This window comes from Chrysochloris asiatica, unplaced genomic scaffold (assembly GCF_000296735.1).
Source record: "Chrysochloris asiatica unplaced genomic scaffold, ChrAsi1.0 scaffold00005, whole genome shotgun sequence".
Classification (NCBI taxonomy): domain Eukaryota; kingdom Metazoa; phylum Chordata; class Mammalia; order Afrosoricida; family Chrysochloridae; genus Chrysochloris; species Chrysochloris asiatica.
The window spans coordinates 22,054,932-22,072,194 of NW_006408523.1; the positions used below are offsets into that span (position 1 = coordinate 22,054,932).

The 17,263-nt window shown below is 36.2% G+C and overlaps 1 protein-coding gene across 1 annotated transcript in view; it reads right to left on the reverse strand.

Annotated features, from left to right (window-relative positions):
* Positions 1-17,263, reverse strand: part of GPC5 (glypican 5) — a 1,926,732-nt gene that overhangs the window by 915,686 nt on the left and 993,783 nt on the right. The window lies entirely within an intron of this gene.

The window sequence follows — 17,263 nt, forward strand, 5'->3', positions numbered from 1 at the left end:
TGATAAGAATGTTGTTTATTGGTCCAGTGGTGAGGATTTTTGTTTTCTTGTCAAGAAAACAAAAAAATTTTTATCCTATTTTCTTATTTTATATTTAGGTTTTATGAGTGGTAGACTTTATTTTTGGAATAATAAATTCTTAATATTGTTGTTAATTTTTATCATTTAGTAGATTCTGACTCATAGCCATCCCATATGATAGACTATAACCGACACACAGGATTTTCTAGGCTGTCATCTGTGCATCTAAGTTTTTCTCCCATGAAACCACTGAATGGGTTCAAACTACTAATCTTTTAGTTAACAGCTGACTGTTTAACCATTGTACCATCAGTCTCCTTGGTGTTCACAAAGCTTCAATATCTTTTGCCAAATTTACAAATAGAAATATTATTCAATAACTAGTTATCTTCAAACACACCAGAGACTCTAAAGTAGAATTATCCTTAGAAACTATATGATAGTAGCCTTCATTTTCTATCTGTGTGGTAATGAAATATTCAGTAAAAGTTCTTGTTAGTTTTTATCCTACATACCATCATTTTCTCATCTCTTAGAATTCCTTTTATTTTCAATATCCTATTCTATTCGATTCTGATTTTATTTTATTGTATTACCTATTCTGACCTCAAAGGAACTCTGGTAGCATACTTGTTATGAGTTGGACTGCTAACCTCAAGGTGAGCAGTTTGAAACTACCATTTGTTCTACAGAAGACAGATGATGCTTTCGACACCCATAAAAATGTGCAACCTTGGAAACCCTATACAAGGTTGCTATGAGTTGAAACTAACTCCACAGCACATAACCACCACCATTATGACCTCTGAGTGTTTTCCTTCATCATTCACATGTTGTTGTTGTTAAGTGCCATCGAGCTGGTCCAACTCATAGTTACCCTGTATAGGGATTCTAAGGCTGAACATCTTCAGAGGCAAAAAGTCTCATTTTTCTCACACAAAGTAGCGGCTGGGCTCAAACCTCAGGCATGGCGTTTCCCAGTCCATTGCTAATGCTACATAGTCACTGTGCTTGCTTACATTCAGATATCCATACATTCACTAAGATTTTTTTTTTTTAAACATCTTTGTGCTTGCATTTATTTGATGCCAAGTAAATAAAGATGAATAAGACATGGGGTCTATTTTAAGAATCTCATGGTTTAAGAGAAAATAAAACACAAATAAACAGCCTACTGGGTAATAATAAGGATACAAGTATACATATTACTCAATTATCAGAAGAGAGAGTGACCAACTTTACTTTGTTGTTGTTGTTAAGTGCTAGCAAGTAGTTTCCGACTCTTAGTGACACTGTGTAGGGTTTCCTATACACTGTCAATCTTAGCAGGAGCAGAAAGCCTTATCTTTCTCCCACACAGTGACTGATGGACTCGAACCACTAACCTTGTAGTTCGCAGATTAGCACTTATCCTACGGAGAGGTGGAAAAATTACACACAGAGGAAAAAAGCGATTTTAATTTATGCCATCAATATATCACACACTGATTACAACAGCAGACTAGTAACTTGTCTCTCCAGATGCATTTTTACCACACATACACAAAAAAACTGCAGGGATGTATAGAAAGAAATTCAGGAGGTCTTTAATGCCCTGTGTATTGTTATTGTCCTAGTGGTGATGTTTGCTTGTTCATTTTTTGCTAGGATACAAATCTGATCACATTAATTATCTGCTTATTGGTATAACACGCTACTGCTCAGTGACTCATGAGTGGGCGGATGCCGATCCCAGTTCACACTGTACATTACCGCATTCATGAAATTCCCCATGGAGCTCAGCTGTCTCCGGTCATCAGTTTCCTGCTACTGCTTCTTCTATCCTGTAGGAATGGCTCCTTGATTACTGCCCAAGACTCTTTTAATAACTTTTCCTTCAGGTCAGATTATATCCCAATGCCTTTCAAGAAATCTCTTAGGCTGGGTTAGATATGTTTTTATATGTCTCAATAAGATCTGTGTTCCCTCAAATAAAACTTTTTACCCTGTTCTGTAATTTCCTGTTTAGTTATTTATATCCCTTGGAGGTCAAAATTTGCATAGTGACTTATTCAGAACAAATACTAAGCAAGTATTTATGGAATGAATTAATAAATGAATGAATGAATGAATGAAAGGGTTAACATCAAAGGGGAAAAAATGTATTGCTTGGACTATAAAGAAGTCATTAATAACTCAAATTTAATTTGGAGCTCAAAATTTATATTTAAGTGTTGTTGTTGAGTTGGTCCCTGACTGCCATTGTCTTGGTTCCTGATACACAAGTATCATAGAAAGCAGCGTTGCTTGTCTTATGACATCCGTATTATCAGTTACAGATTAGATCACTGTGATTCATAGGGTTTTCATTGACTGATTTTAGAACATAGATTTCTAGGCTGCCTTAGTCTGTAATCTCTGCTGAAACCTATTCGGTTTTGTAACAGCAGAAAAGTCCTCTCTCACAGATGGGTAATGACGATACATGAGGTAAGTTGGCCAGGAAAAGAATGAATGTAGGTCTCCTGTTAAAGCACCAATGCCTCCTGTATTAAACTCATGCTATGCCATTCTACTCCCATATGAGGTCCATTACATACTGTCGACTTCAGAAAAGAAAGAAACAAACAAAAACCCAAGATCCCATAGAATATACTTGTATCATAGAAATAACACTATTAATAACCACTCTAATAAAAATCCATATAATCTTGCAAAGTTGTAACAAGAGAACTTGAGTTAGTTTCACATTTTACTTAATAGGTAAACATAATCACTTATTGTCTAAAAAAATTTAGCCTAAAATATTAGAGCTAAAAGGAAATTAAAAGAAGTCAAATATAATCTTTCAAAAACTACCCCAAAGCAATACGTATTGTGTTAATATATCTCTTCCAGAACTGAGACACTGCACATTAATCAAGAAAATTACACTCTTAAATTCAGTGCTGTATGTTCAGTTTAATAATTAGCACTCAATAATTACCTTTGGCTTATTAATTTCTTATTAATTCAAAATAGTACATTAAACTACTGCCAAAAAATCTACAGTCAGAAATTCAGTAGGTGAAAATATGAAATAATTATTAATAAAATTCACAAATATGGATTTATGTTGATGAAAACTCTGAGTATCATTTTCCCCCCTATATTTTAACTTTAGTTCTGGTGTTTTGAATATAAACATATTCATCTTGGTTTCTGAATAATATTCTTATAAAAATGAATGTCGATATTTTAAATTTATTAGAAAATCACAATTTTAATGTTAATTAAGATGTGTCTTAGAGAAACATAGATTATACTCATCTCCATTCATGCAATTCAGTGCACATTCATTAAATATCTCATGTTTGGAGGCATTGTGGTAATGACTGTCAGGCAGTTGTTCTCAAGTTTTATTGGGAATAATTATTATTTATTATGCTTGTTAAATACACATTTCTAGACTCTATCCCTGGAAATGTTGATTCAGTGTTTCTGAGTAAACACATTCTGCATTTTAAGTAAGTACAGAAATAATTTTGATATAGGTTGTATATTTCATGATCAAAAATACTACTGTGATGTATAGAAAGGTGTAAATATACAGAATGGTGAACAAATGCTTGACTATATTATAATGAGTTAAATTACACCAAGCATGGGAGGACCAGAAATCAGTAAAAGAAAAATTATAGATTGGAATTTATTTTCAAGAACCATCAGCATTTGGCAACTGTTAAGAATAGAGATGTAATCTCCATAAATATGTGTTAAAAATCCTATCCCTTATAACTGTGACTAAGGAGACCTCATGGTCCTGTAAGGTAAGCACAGGACTGATAACCACAAGGTCAACAGTTCAAATCTGCCAGCTACTTGGCAGAAGAAAGATGATGTTGTCTGCTCCTGTAAAGTTTTATGATCTCAGAAACCCTATGTTGGGTTGCTATGAGTCAGAATAGATTCAATGGTTTTGAGCGGGATTGGTTTTAGTTTCTGTATACCTGTGACTCTACTCTCATTTGAGAATGAGTTTTTTGTTATGTTAATGAGCAAAGATGTGTTTAGATTTCTCTTTTTTGAGATATAAAATAGCAGATTAATCAAGCAGCATAAAAGCAGAGATGGCGGAAAGACACAAGCCAGGACCTATGAAGGTCACCAAGCAATCAAGAAATAGAAGCTGAAAAAAGCAAGGATTTTCCCCAGAGCAAGCAGAGAGAGGAAGAACCTTCTCATAAACTTATCATCCTGAATTTGGACTGTGAGAAATTTTATTCTTGAAAACCTCCCATTTATGGTGTTTCTATCATAGCAGTACTATAGAACTCAGACAGAATTTGGTACCAGAGAATGGGGTGCCACCCTAACAAATACCTAACATGTAAAAGTGGTTTTGGAACTGGGCAATGCATGGAGGCTGGAAGAGTTATAAGGTTCCCAATAGTAAAATCTTGAAGAGGCTGTTGGTGAATTGTGAATGTAAAAGGCAATTCTGCTGAGGACTCAGAAAGGAGATCCAGAGTGAACACATATGGTGCCAGAAACAGACTGTTACTAGAAATGTGAACATTAAATGTGCTTCTCATGAGGCTTTAAAAGGAACTGATGAACATGTGAAGGAAGCATGCTGATTTTTATACAGTGACAACTTAGAGCTACCTAAGTCTTTTGACATTTTCACATTTTCACAGCCACAAACCAATCAACTTAGGCTGAAGGAGACAGAGACAGGACAAAAGGAAAGAAATCTGTGTATCTTTTTGAAGAACTGCATGTCTATTTGAAGGAGCACTGGAAGCAGGACCTCCAGGGTTTCAAAGGGTGGGATCTCAACCTCTTAGGTTTCAAAAGGTGGAGCCACAGCCTACTGATTATCAAAAGGTAGAGCATGTCTTCCTAGGTTTCAAAGAGTCAGTTATCCACCAAATTGGTTTTTAAATGAAACTCCTCTTCAGATGAATACATGATGGTGCTGTTGCTCATAGTTGAGAGTGGAAGGCTGCCATGAGGCCAGAGAAAGGAGACTATCAAGGCTGTGAAGGTCCACTAAAATGGACCAGGAAAATAGACCACTCAAAGTCAAGAGGGTCAGGTTTTCCTATGAGTGGACCTAGAAACAGGGCCTCTGCCCAGCGTCAAGGTCACAGGAGTGCATTAATAAATGCATAGTTAGTTCCCAGGATCTGGATACCAGGATCACTCTAGAAGGTTCAGGAGAGCAGAGATTGTCTTCAAGCCTTGAAAGTTTAAGTAATTTGTTCTGCTTCGTTTTGAACTTGCATGGTGCCCATAATTCCTTCTCTCCCTACAATTCCTCCCATTTGTAATGGAAATGCCTGCCACCTGCCTATCCTATTATTGAACTTTATAAGCAGATAGTCCATATTCTAGATTTCACAAATACACAGATGAAGGGGAATGTGGCTCCAGAATCGAGTAGTCTAATGTTTTACCCATATTTGATTGAACTAATTCAGATAATGAAATTTTGGACGACGAATGTGATATGGCTTACATGTAAGAAGGACATAGCTTGTTGTGGGCCAAAGGGTAGAATGTTATGATTGAATTGTGTCTCCCCAGAATATGTGTTTAAATTTTAACCTCTATGTCTGTGCCTTTTATTCTATTTGGTAAATGGGTTTTCGTTGTTAAGTTAATGAGAATACTGTTGTTGTTGTTGTTAAGTGGCATCCATTAAGCTACCCTGTATAGGGTTTCTGAGGAGCTGATGATGGGTTTAAATCACAGACCTTGTAGTTAGTTGTTGGTGTTAAGTACCATCCAGTTGGTTCTGACCCATGGAAACCCTATATAGGGTTTCCAATGCTTATCCTAGAGGACAATACCAGGAGTATTAAAGTAGGATATATATTTTAAGCCAATGTTTTATGAGATAAACAAGCAGCAAAAAAAGCAGATATGAAGAAAAATAGATGTCATGCCGATGAAGATGATCTAGGAGTCAAGAAATAGATGCTGAGAAGAGATAAGGACACATTTCTCCAGAACCAAGATAGAAACCCTTCTTCTAGGGCAGGTGCCCTGAATATCCACTTCTACCCTTCTAAACTGTGAGAGAATAAATGTATTTGTTAAAGCTACCTACTTGTGGTGTGTCTATTATAGCAGCACTAGATAACTAAGAAAGTAACTTAAAATGTAAGTGCCTCCTCCTAGTCTTCTTCTTAATTATAACGTGTTAGACCTTCCTAGTCCCCCACATATATAGTTTCATGGAGGATCCAACAGTCTCACTAAAATTTTAGTAACAATGACAAAAGTAAGAGAAGTATTAGTATTATTCTGATATTATGATGTATCTAATGTTAAATAACAGCAACAACAACAATGTTAAATAATTGAATCCTGGCGTGGTGCTGTGGGCTAATGCACTGGACTGCAAAGTCGGTTTGAACCACAAGGTCGGTGGTTCAGGCTCAGCAGTCACTCCTTAGAAACCCTATGCAGGGTCAGTATGGGTCAGAATTGACTTGACAGCACTTAACAACAACAATGTTATATAAAGCTAATGAGTAGGATATATTTCTATTTTCACCTATGTCTGTGAGCATCAGTAACCTAATGAATGAAGAGGAGAACTGTAAATATATTATAGAAGTTAAGCAGTAGCCATGGAGTTTCAAAGTGGAATTAGAAAACATCAGTCTGAACATATGAGGTGAGTATGTATTGTGTGTGATAAAAAATGACCAATCCCATAGGGATGGGTATCAAGAGTGTCTAGATTGTGGTCATGAAATACCATTTCCCATTAAAAGAAATCAAGGCTCATGCAGAATTGGATGACTCCAGATATGCAACAGTAATGTATAAGCTGAGCCTGTAACATCTTGTCATACCAGATGGCAAAGAAGCTAGCAAAGACTATGAAGGTCACATCAACAAAACTCAAGGTCCAAGCTGAAAAACAGTGTCAATTAGCAAAACAGAGGAAGGACAAGTTGAACTTCAATAAAAATGAGAATTACAAAAAATATGTTTAAAACTGTATTCATAATGAATTTTTTTTAAAATGAAAAGTTAGTCACCTTCTAAGAAAGATAGGAAAAGAACAAGTTTATTATCTTGAAAACGAGATAAATAAGTGATTCAAAAACTTTTCCTGCTTTCTCAAAGATTATAATCAAAATCAATAATTAGATCATGCACCTATATTTTGTTTTGTGAACATCTACCAAACAAGATAAATAACCCAGTGGAGTAGAGAAAAAAAATAAGAAAAACTGCAGATCTGAAAGAAATGATGTCAGAGGAGAAAACGAAAGTGGCTCATACACTTAGGAAAAAAGTTATATTTGATTCATGATCAGCAAAATATAAAAATGAAATATTAGTCAACTTCTACCCTTTGAAATAATACTAAAAAATACCGTGATGGGGAAAAAGGATTTGCAAAGAAGGGAAGCCATGGAACCCTTGTTTATTACAGGTAGGAAAACAATTGGTACAAATGCTTTGTAAACCAGTTTGCCATTACCTAGGAAATCTGAACACAGTCATGCTTTGATACACTGTCATGTCACACCCAGGACAATGCTGAAGAGACTCTTGTACATGTACATCAAGAGATACATACAAGACAGCTTATGACAATATAGCTTACAATTTCTGAAAATGAAACTCCAGTATCCAACAATAAAATAGTTAAGTGAGTTGGTGTGTATTTATGATTGTGAATATTGAAACATTGTAATACTATATTTGGGTCAAAATCAATGAGTACAGCTATACTACTTATTAACATGGATGAATCTTAAAACCATAATTTTGAGCAAAAGCAGCACACCACATAACAATACATAGTGTACGATTCCATTTATATAAGATCCCAGCCAAATAACATATTGTTTAGGGACATGGACATTTGTGGTTAAAAACATAAAGGAAGGAAAAGGAAATCATTTTCACAAAATTTATACATGTGATTATAAATTATATATACATGTATATATAAATCTGTGGAATGAATAGCATATGCCCAGGAGAGGACATAATGGGATATGGGAATATTCTAGTTCTTGGACTGTTTGAAGGCATGAATATATGGCTATTCTATTCATTTCCTTGAACTTTGCAGGTATATATATGTGTGTGTCATAGTACAATCAGTGCTGGATTGCTAACTGCAAGGCTGACAGTTCAAATCCACCAGCTGCTCCTTGACTCCTAGCTGGCTCAATATGAGTCAGAACCAATTTGATGGCACTTAACAGTAACAATAATAACATAACAATATCTAGCTCTATATTGATTTTATATAATTATTACAATATTTCCCTAATAAACCCATAATCATGGGTATTGTCTATGAGCTCTGTGTGGCCACTGCAAAAAATTATCAGTTCAAATCCAACAGAGAAGTAGAGAGTAATGTGGAAGGGACAGTTGGTGTCAGAATTGTTAAACAGGTTTGTGAGAGGAGTTATGTCTGACCTCCACTTCATAGGAATAAGCTTTGGGCTGATACTAATGGTGATTCTTTACTTCTTGGTCAAGTTAGAGGAGGTGAGATGCTTCCAGCAGGCCATATTTTACTTATCACTAGTAAAAACAGCTTCACACCCGGACAAAATCATCACACAGAAAATCTTTTAATAGTTTCTACTTGCCTACCAAATTAAATACAGACTCCACATTGTTGTGCCTATCAAATTAAATATAAATTCTTCTTGAATTCACTGTCTATCATGACATAGTTTTATCCACATTTTCAGCTTTTCAATATCTTCTCAAGCCATCTGGATAGTTCTGTCCCTCTGTAAACATGTTCCTTCCTTCCTTCCTCTGTCCTTACTCACAATGTTTGTTCCTCCCAGGATAGTTTGTACTCTATATTGCCAACTGCTGAAATCCATACCATCAGTGCATCCATTTCAAGTGCCACTTTCTCCATAAAGTCTGTTGTCCATCTCCCCCCACCAGGCTCCCTTATCTCCTCTATGAAGTATTTCCTGATTCCCCAAGTCAGATAGCCACTTCCCTTTCTCTGAGCTCACACAAAAATTAGATTTATCTCTGTTGCCAATTACTACAATATAGAGACTTGTGCTGAATACTCGTTCCAGGGTTCATCAGGAGTAGGAGGAGTTGATAAAAGTGAAACATTTCTGCTGAGATACCTCAGTTTTGTTTGAAAATGAAGCTCTTGTTGAAGTAAGTATAACCAACTTAAGGGCCTAGACCCAGTGAACCATGAAAGACATTTTCCTTTGCTGTTTAGAAATAAACCCAAGTCTAAGTACAAACTGATAGTAATACCAAAAATTAGCTGAAGTAAGACATGATTAATGGATTATTTTTATAGTTTCTAATATCCGACTTAATAATACGTTTTCTTGTGAAGCCTAAATATATATATATATATACACTCTGGTAGCGTAGTGGTTACGAATCGGGCTGCGAACCTTAAGGTCAGCGGTTCGAAACTACCAGCTGCTCCGCGGGAGAAAGATGAGGCTTTCTACTCCCGTAAAGATTTACACCCTCGGAAACCCTGTACAGGGTCGCTATGGGTCGGAACCGACTCGACGGCACTTAACAACAACAATATGTATATATATATCGTTTTTGTTGCAAAGTGCTGTTGAGTTGCTTCCAACACATAGAGACCCTGTATAGGGTTTTCAAGAAGCAGCTGTTAGGTTTGAACTGCCAACCTTGTGTGTAGGAGTCTTGTGCTTATCCTATAGTGTATGCCATTGAGCCTATTCTGACCATTGTTAAATTGTTGCTACGTGCTATAAGTCGTTCTTGACTCATAATAACCTTGTATAGATAGGCTTTCCAAGGAGCAGCTGGTGTTTTTAACCACCAACCTTCTGGTTTGCTGTCTAGTGCTTTTCATACAGCACCACACTAAGTCTGCATTCTGACCATAGCGACACTATAGGGCAGGATAGAACTGCCCCATGGGGTTTCCTATGCTGTAACCTTTATGGGAGCATATAATCAGATCTTTTCTCCTGACCTTTTGAGTAGCAACCAAGCACTTAACCATTGCACTACCAAGACTCTTCATAGATGTAGGTTGTTGTTGTTAAGGGCCGTGGAGTCAATTCCGAGTCATAGAGACCCTGTATAAGACTTCAGAGGAGTGCCTGATGGTTTGAACTGCTGGCCTTAGTGTCTAGTGTTCATCCTACAGTGCCACACCTGGATTCCTCATATATGAATAATGTTTCATAAACTTTCATTCTGTTTTGATGGCGAATGACTTTAGAGAGGTACATGATAAACAAGCACTGTTATACATAAGGGCATAAATCCTTGCTCTTTATACTGCGGTCCATGGATTACCTGCCACATCATCAAGGGCTCATAAGGAATGCCCCTCCTGCATCAAGCTCTAGTTTTTAATTTGTACGCCCATGAAAGTTTGAGAAGTTCTGGGTCCAGATCACATGTTCTATTATTTAAACCAACTAATTTATACTGAGTGAGCACTTAATTGTCTGGTAAATAAGCTATATGAAATTTATATTTTCTACACGGTTGGCAGTATAGAAATGTTATTAAAGAGTCTAAAGCACATCTAATCTGTTCCCATATCAGGAATCAGACCTTTTATTAATGCTAAGGACGGCACGTAACAACAACAACAAAGGAGGGCTGATGTGGCACAGCAGGATAAACACTCCACTGCAAGATCAGTTTGAACTGGAAGGCCGGCGGTTCAAACTCTTCAGCCGCTCTTCGGAAACTTTGTACAGGGTGGCTAGGGGTCAGTGTAGACTCAGCAACACTTAACAACAGCCACAAGAAGGAATTATATCTCAATTTCAATGACCACTCTGTTTATACTACAGCCAATAATATAGAAAATGGGCATGGGTACGTATATGGGTTTGTTTCTGATTTTGTAGGCAGTTACATGAACTTGGTTGTTGTTGTTGTAAAATGCCATTGAGTTGATTCTGACTCTTAGTGACCCTGTATAGGGTTTCCTAGGAATGGCTGATGAACTTGAGCCACTGGCCTTGCAGTTCAAACTGACCTTGCAGTCCAGTACATTAACCTGTAGCTACATACCAGGACATGAAATTGGCTAGTCATAATAACATTTATCTGATGCTATTTTCTTGATTTTTTGTTTGTTTGTTTGTTTTCTCAATCGATGGTACAGTTATATTTTAAACTACGCTATTAAAGATAAAAGCATAATTAGATGATTTGGGAGCTAAGACGATGAACCAGGTAGACATTTAATGCTTTTGCTCTATAACAAAGACTCAAGGAATCAAGTGGAGCAGATACAAACAATAATCTTGAAACCCCAAGTATTAAATGAAAAACTAAAGCTGTAGCTCAAACACAGAAAGAAAAATAAATGGAATGAAAGTAGAAAAGGAGGAAATCAGCAGAGTAGAGCGTCGTCCCTAGTCAACCTATCACATTACAGCCATTTTGAGTCATAGGCAGACAGCTTCAGTGAACCTCCAATAAGAAAGGGAAGCAATGTAGACAAAGCTGAGTGAAGCAAGGTGAGCCAAATGTGGTGCTGTGTGATAAGCACTTGACTGCTAACTGCAAACCCACCAGCCACTTCTTGGAAATCCTAGAAAGGTCACAATAAGTCAGAACTAGCTTGATGGCACTTAGCAACAGTTACAAAAACAACAAAGGCAGAAAAGTGAGAGAAAATTCCAGAGACTCGGGTGACCACAGAGCATGAAGGGGGCCAATAAATAGGGATAAAAGCACTTACCAACAGAGGTCCCTGATGTTTGGCTCTGGAACCCATACTGTGAGTAAGACCTCTAGGGTGGTATCTGGAGTCATACTGAGTCAGGCAGGAACCAACTGTACTTGCCCAGGAGGGAATCAGTGCCCACATCAGTGGTCAGTGACCAGAGAAGTGAGCTTTCCCCCACCATTCCTGGTACACATAAGGCATGGCCTTCATCTACCATTGCCCACCCACTAGCCAGTGATGCTCTCCCCAGTGCTCCTTCCCCACTTGTGGTTTCTAATACATTTACACATGCTGCAAATATAGCCAGGAATCCAGTAGAGCACACAAGGGGCAAACGGATCCCTCGATACTGTGGGTTAAGGTTTGGCTGTCAACTGTAAGGTTGGTAGTTAAAACCCACCAGCCACTCTGGGGGGAAAAGATAAGGCTAGCTGTTCCCATAAAGAATGACATCTCAGAAACCCTATATAGTCTCACTATGAGTCTGAATTGATGTGACGGCAGTGGATTTGGTTTGGGTTTGAACAAGGGGCAAAGTTTTGAAAACTTCTTAACCATAGCAAACACCTTGAGGGAGTATGTTACTGGGTTTGAAGACTTAGGAACACATTCTCAGGGGACATCTAGGTCAACTGGTGTAATATAATCCACCAAGATAATGTTCTACATATTATTTTGGTGTGTAGGTCTTAAAAAACTTACAAGTAATCACTAAGATGGAACTACTGCCCTTTTCCCATTCAGAGCAAATGAAGAAAATAAAAGAATAAAGGAAATGATTCCAAAGGACCAACCAACCACATGAATCACAGTCTCTACTACTTTGAGACCAGAAGAATTAGATGGTGCCCAGTTACCACTACTGTCTGCTCCATTCAGAATCACAATAGAGAGTGTTGGACATGTTGGGGGGAAAATAATGTAGAGAAAAAGAAAAAAAAAAAAGACCAGACTTATGTGTCTGAGTGAGAATGGTGAAACCCCAGAGACTGTGGCCTTGGACGACCTTCAGTCCTGGAATTGAACCCATCTGAGGGATCACCTTTCAGTCATACAACAGATAAACCTTTAAAACAAACAATACCAGGAAGGAGCAGAGGCCTCAGTACAATCGCCTGTACAATAGCCAAAGGGCAGCATTTGTCCCTAACCAGAGATCAGAAGTCAGGAGAGGGCAGTAATGAAGGACAACAGAAATGGGGAACCCAGGGAAGAGGTGAAACAAATACAATTACACTGAGGGGATCCTTACCAACATCACAAAACAAAATAAATGTGCATAAACTGCTGAAGGGAAAACAAATTCGCTCTGTATACTTTCAACAAAACCACAATAAGAAGCTAAAGAAAATAAAAAATTATAACTTCTTTATTTTATGTCCTCTTAGCCAATATACGTTTAGTTATGAGATAATACAGAAAACAAAATAGCTAGCTGATCTAGAATACATGGTAGGAGGCTTGTTTCAGTTTTAATTAATAAGTCTCCTTTTTCACCCCAGTGATTTATCACCCGTTCTGTATCTACACCAAAGCAATGAAAATAAGAGTTTAGACATTCAAGGACAAACTCTTTTATTTCACTTCCATTATTTAAATCCATAAAAGTGATACAGAATTTTTCAAAAGAATAAAAGATGATTTTAGATGCTTCATTAGGTATCCAGACCCCATTAAAAATAGCAAGTGAACAAGGTAATCTCAATTATTTAGCAAATAAAATGGAAATGTGTAATCAGAATAATATTCATAGTGATCCCATATTAATAAAAATATATTTGTCTTAGATATATATTTCATTTCTTTTTAGTATGATTCTCAATAGTACTGTAAAAACTGCACTAGATGACTATTTCAAATTGTTAACAATTGTGAACATTGAATGTGATCAGGAAGTGTTTGCACTGCTATAACAGAATACCACAAATTGATGGTTTTGACAAACAGAATTTTCCTCCTCCACAGTTTAGGAGGCTAGCAGTCCAAACTGAGAATGTTGTCTGGAAGGGAAGCTTTCCCATTCTGCCAACAATGGAGGAAGATCCTATCTCCTCAGCTTTTGCTTTCTGGTTCCTTGGAGATCTCCATGTGTCTTGGCGTCTATATTACCCATCTCTCTCTGTCTCTTTGCTTGCTTGTTTAATTTCTTTTTATATCTTAAAAAAAGATTGACTGAAGCTACACCCTAAATTTACCCTGTCTCTTGAATATAACAAAGACAACCTACTCTCAGTTGGGATTTATAACCACAAGCATAGAGATCAGGAATTACAACACATACAGTGAAGGAGCTCTGGTAGAGTAGTGGTTATGAATCGGGCTGCAAACCGCAAGGTCAGCAGTTTGAAACTACCAGCTGTTCCTCGGGAGAAAGATGAGACATTCTGCTCCCGTAAAGATTTAAAGCCTCGGAAACCCTGTACAGGAACACTATGAGTCGGAACCGACTCCACGGCACAACAGTAACAACAACAATAGCGGGGGACATAATTCTATCCATCACAGCATGCTTAAACATGCTACATAATATTTATGAGCAATGATGTATATGATAATAGGCAAATCTTAATTATCCCAAGTCATTTGAGGACTTAAAATCACCTTACTATTTGTGGAATGTCTGGCATAAGCAATTTATGATCAAATTCATTTTGCCTGAGATAATTACTTTGGAGCATGTTATCAAAGTGAATTTGATTACTGGGTACATATTCGTTAATTTTAAACAGAGTGTGCTAGTCATTGTGCAAAAAAAAAAAAAAAAAATGATAATGCAACATAAGAATTGCCAGCAATGCCATTGCAGATTTTCAGAATGATCTGAGGAATAGTTCTGCCACTGCCTCTCTTCCATAGCAAGCACTCTGGTTGGTTTTTCCCCATTTGAAACTATCAAAAATTGGGAACAAAAGAATAGTCAAGTTGCCTGAAAACTATTGGTGGTAGTGGGTTTCGATTTCCTTTGCACATTCAAAATAACAGAGCTTGTTTCAGCTACTGGCGTTTGGCATTGTTTGGCTACTTGGAAAGGTGTCATGTGGGGGGTGAGTTGCGCAAAGCAAAGATCCAGAGCACCTGTAATCCTGAATTTTCAGGTTACTCAAGAGACATCTAGATCTATGTAAATGAACCAAATGGAATAAACCAAAAATACAGAATAAATTGTATAATATCGAAATTTCGAAGCCACCTACTGAAAATTTTTTTCAGTTTCTAAGAATGAATACTAACATGGCTAGATTTTACAAGGAATCAATTCACATTTAATAATTGTTTACAAATTTGATACAGGTATATATTTTTAAATAGCTAAAACTTGAGTTGTTTGACACTGTCGGTGAAAAACAAAAAAACAAAATGCCTAAGACATTCTTCATTATTTTTATGGTAAAACTCTGTGCATTGAAGTAAACAGACCTCTTGGTTGCTTGAAATAAACTTGAACAGAAACAGAAAACCAGTTTTACTAATCATCAGCAAGATATTGATCAATTTTGCACATTTACTTAAATAGAGCAGAATTATTAAATCATATTAGAATCACATTTGTGAATAAAATATGTTGGTATTAATATATGTATCTCTGTATGTATACATATATGTATATTATATATATATACATAATATGAATATATATATATATATCTTTCTAATTAGACATGTTTGTGGTGATAAATGAACTACATGCTATTTCTATTGCATTTCATAAGGAATAAACATTGGTGGAAGGAAGGAATAATAGTAATTCTCAAGTTCTTAACACAAATGACATCCTGACAACCTTTCTAGAACATTATATTTTCAAGCCATTATGACCATTGAGAGTGAAAACTTAGGTTGCTTTTCCAACATCCCAAACTAGCCAAACACAGCGACAACACTGTAGCGCTGTACAGAAATAGAATGTCGGCTACCCTTTGCTCCTTTTCTTATCCTTTATTGCAGCATGCTGTCCCCAGTGGTTTCCTTACCGATTATTAAAAATTGAAAAGCAACAGCTATAAACTGTTAGAAACATAATAGGAAACCCACTTATAGCAGATGTGGATTTTTTTTTTTTCATTGTTTGCCTGGAGTTTCTGAAAACCATCTGTAACTGAAATCTCCTCAATTCTGATTGATAGTTACCTGTACCATACCTGTCTATTTCAGAAGTAATTGAAAACAGGATTTTGAGGTAAAAATTCATTCTTACTACTTTCCCAAATATGGTTTTGTGAGAAAACTATTAGTGGCTAAATATCCTCAATAGCTTCTCTAGTGAAGCAAACCAAAAAAATTTTCTTTTAAAATACATAAGAAGTTCATGAGCTTATAAATAACATCAGTGAGTGAAACAAATCTTTATAATATGATAAGCCTACGTACACATGAACACATATACACACATATTCTATTTGATAGATTAAATGTCCACCTGTTATTTTTGTGTACTATTGCTATTGATGATCCAGACTTAGAGTTAATAATTTTATGCCATAAACCATGATAATAATCAAATAACAATCAAATTGTGGTATATATAAATACTCCAGATTTAAGATTAGAGTAATTCAACATTATCAGAACAGATAAGTATCACAGTTCCTAAATGCAACAGAAGACAATTTAACTGTTAAAAAACCAACAAATTATTCCAGTGAAATTTAATTTTTCTTCTTTTTTTATTATTTTCCATAAACCAAGGGGAAAAAAACCCACAATCTGATAAGCTAAATTAATACCAATAACAGAAGTATGTATTTTCATCTCCTACAAAATGAAAAGATATTTAATCTGCACTACAAGATTGTTTTATTATTTCAATGATTTCTGTGGTCCTTTGTTCAGTTGCTGCTCCAGAAATAAATTCCCATCTATTTACTTTTTAGGTCAAATAAAAATTATTGTTGTATCTAAAAGGAAAATTATTATGTTAATTTCTCATCTCTTTTGGCTTCCATTCTTTTAATACATTTGGCTTAACAAATTGATACTAGAAAAAATGGGGTTTGAAACATCAAGTTGTAGTGTTCTTCATTAACTACAAGAAAACTGATCATTCTTCCACTAACCTCAGAAATGGGCACACCAAATAGCTCCAAAGGAACCCTGTGTGATTTGGATGAAGACTATCAGAGCCCTCTAGTTATAGGTACACGGTAGGTTCCCGAAGATTACTTCACTCTTCGAGCAATGTGAGGTAAATGAGTTTAAAGTCCGATGCTCTGAGTACATTGCTAATCCTGGCACTTCATTCTCCCTTGACAGCTTTTGTTCTATTTCCCATGTGAATGAATACATGCACATGACAGTGGAGGTTGGAACACCTATATTCCTCATCTTATATGTGAATACAAGTAGACAAAATGCATTCAATGATTTCTTCTTCTTTGACCTTTTCTGTTTTTTTTATAGTAGTGATTAGGTAAGCATTGCCAGATAATTTTCCCCCAAAATATACAATCAAACTGATATGAATGGCAGGTGAACATTTTTAGAAAAGCAGATTCTTAAGACACAAATTCAAGCATGGCTTTTCACCATAATTAACCACGTATTTAACCAACTGCTTCTTCA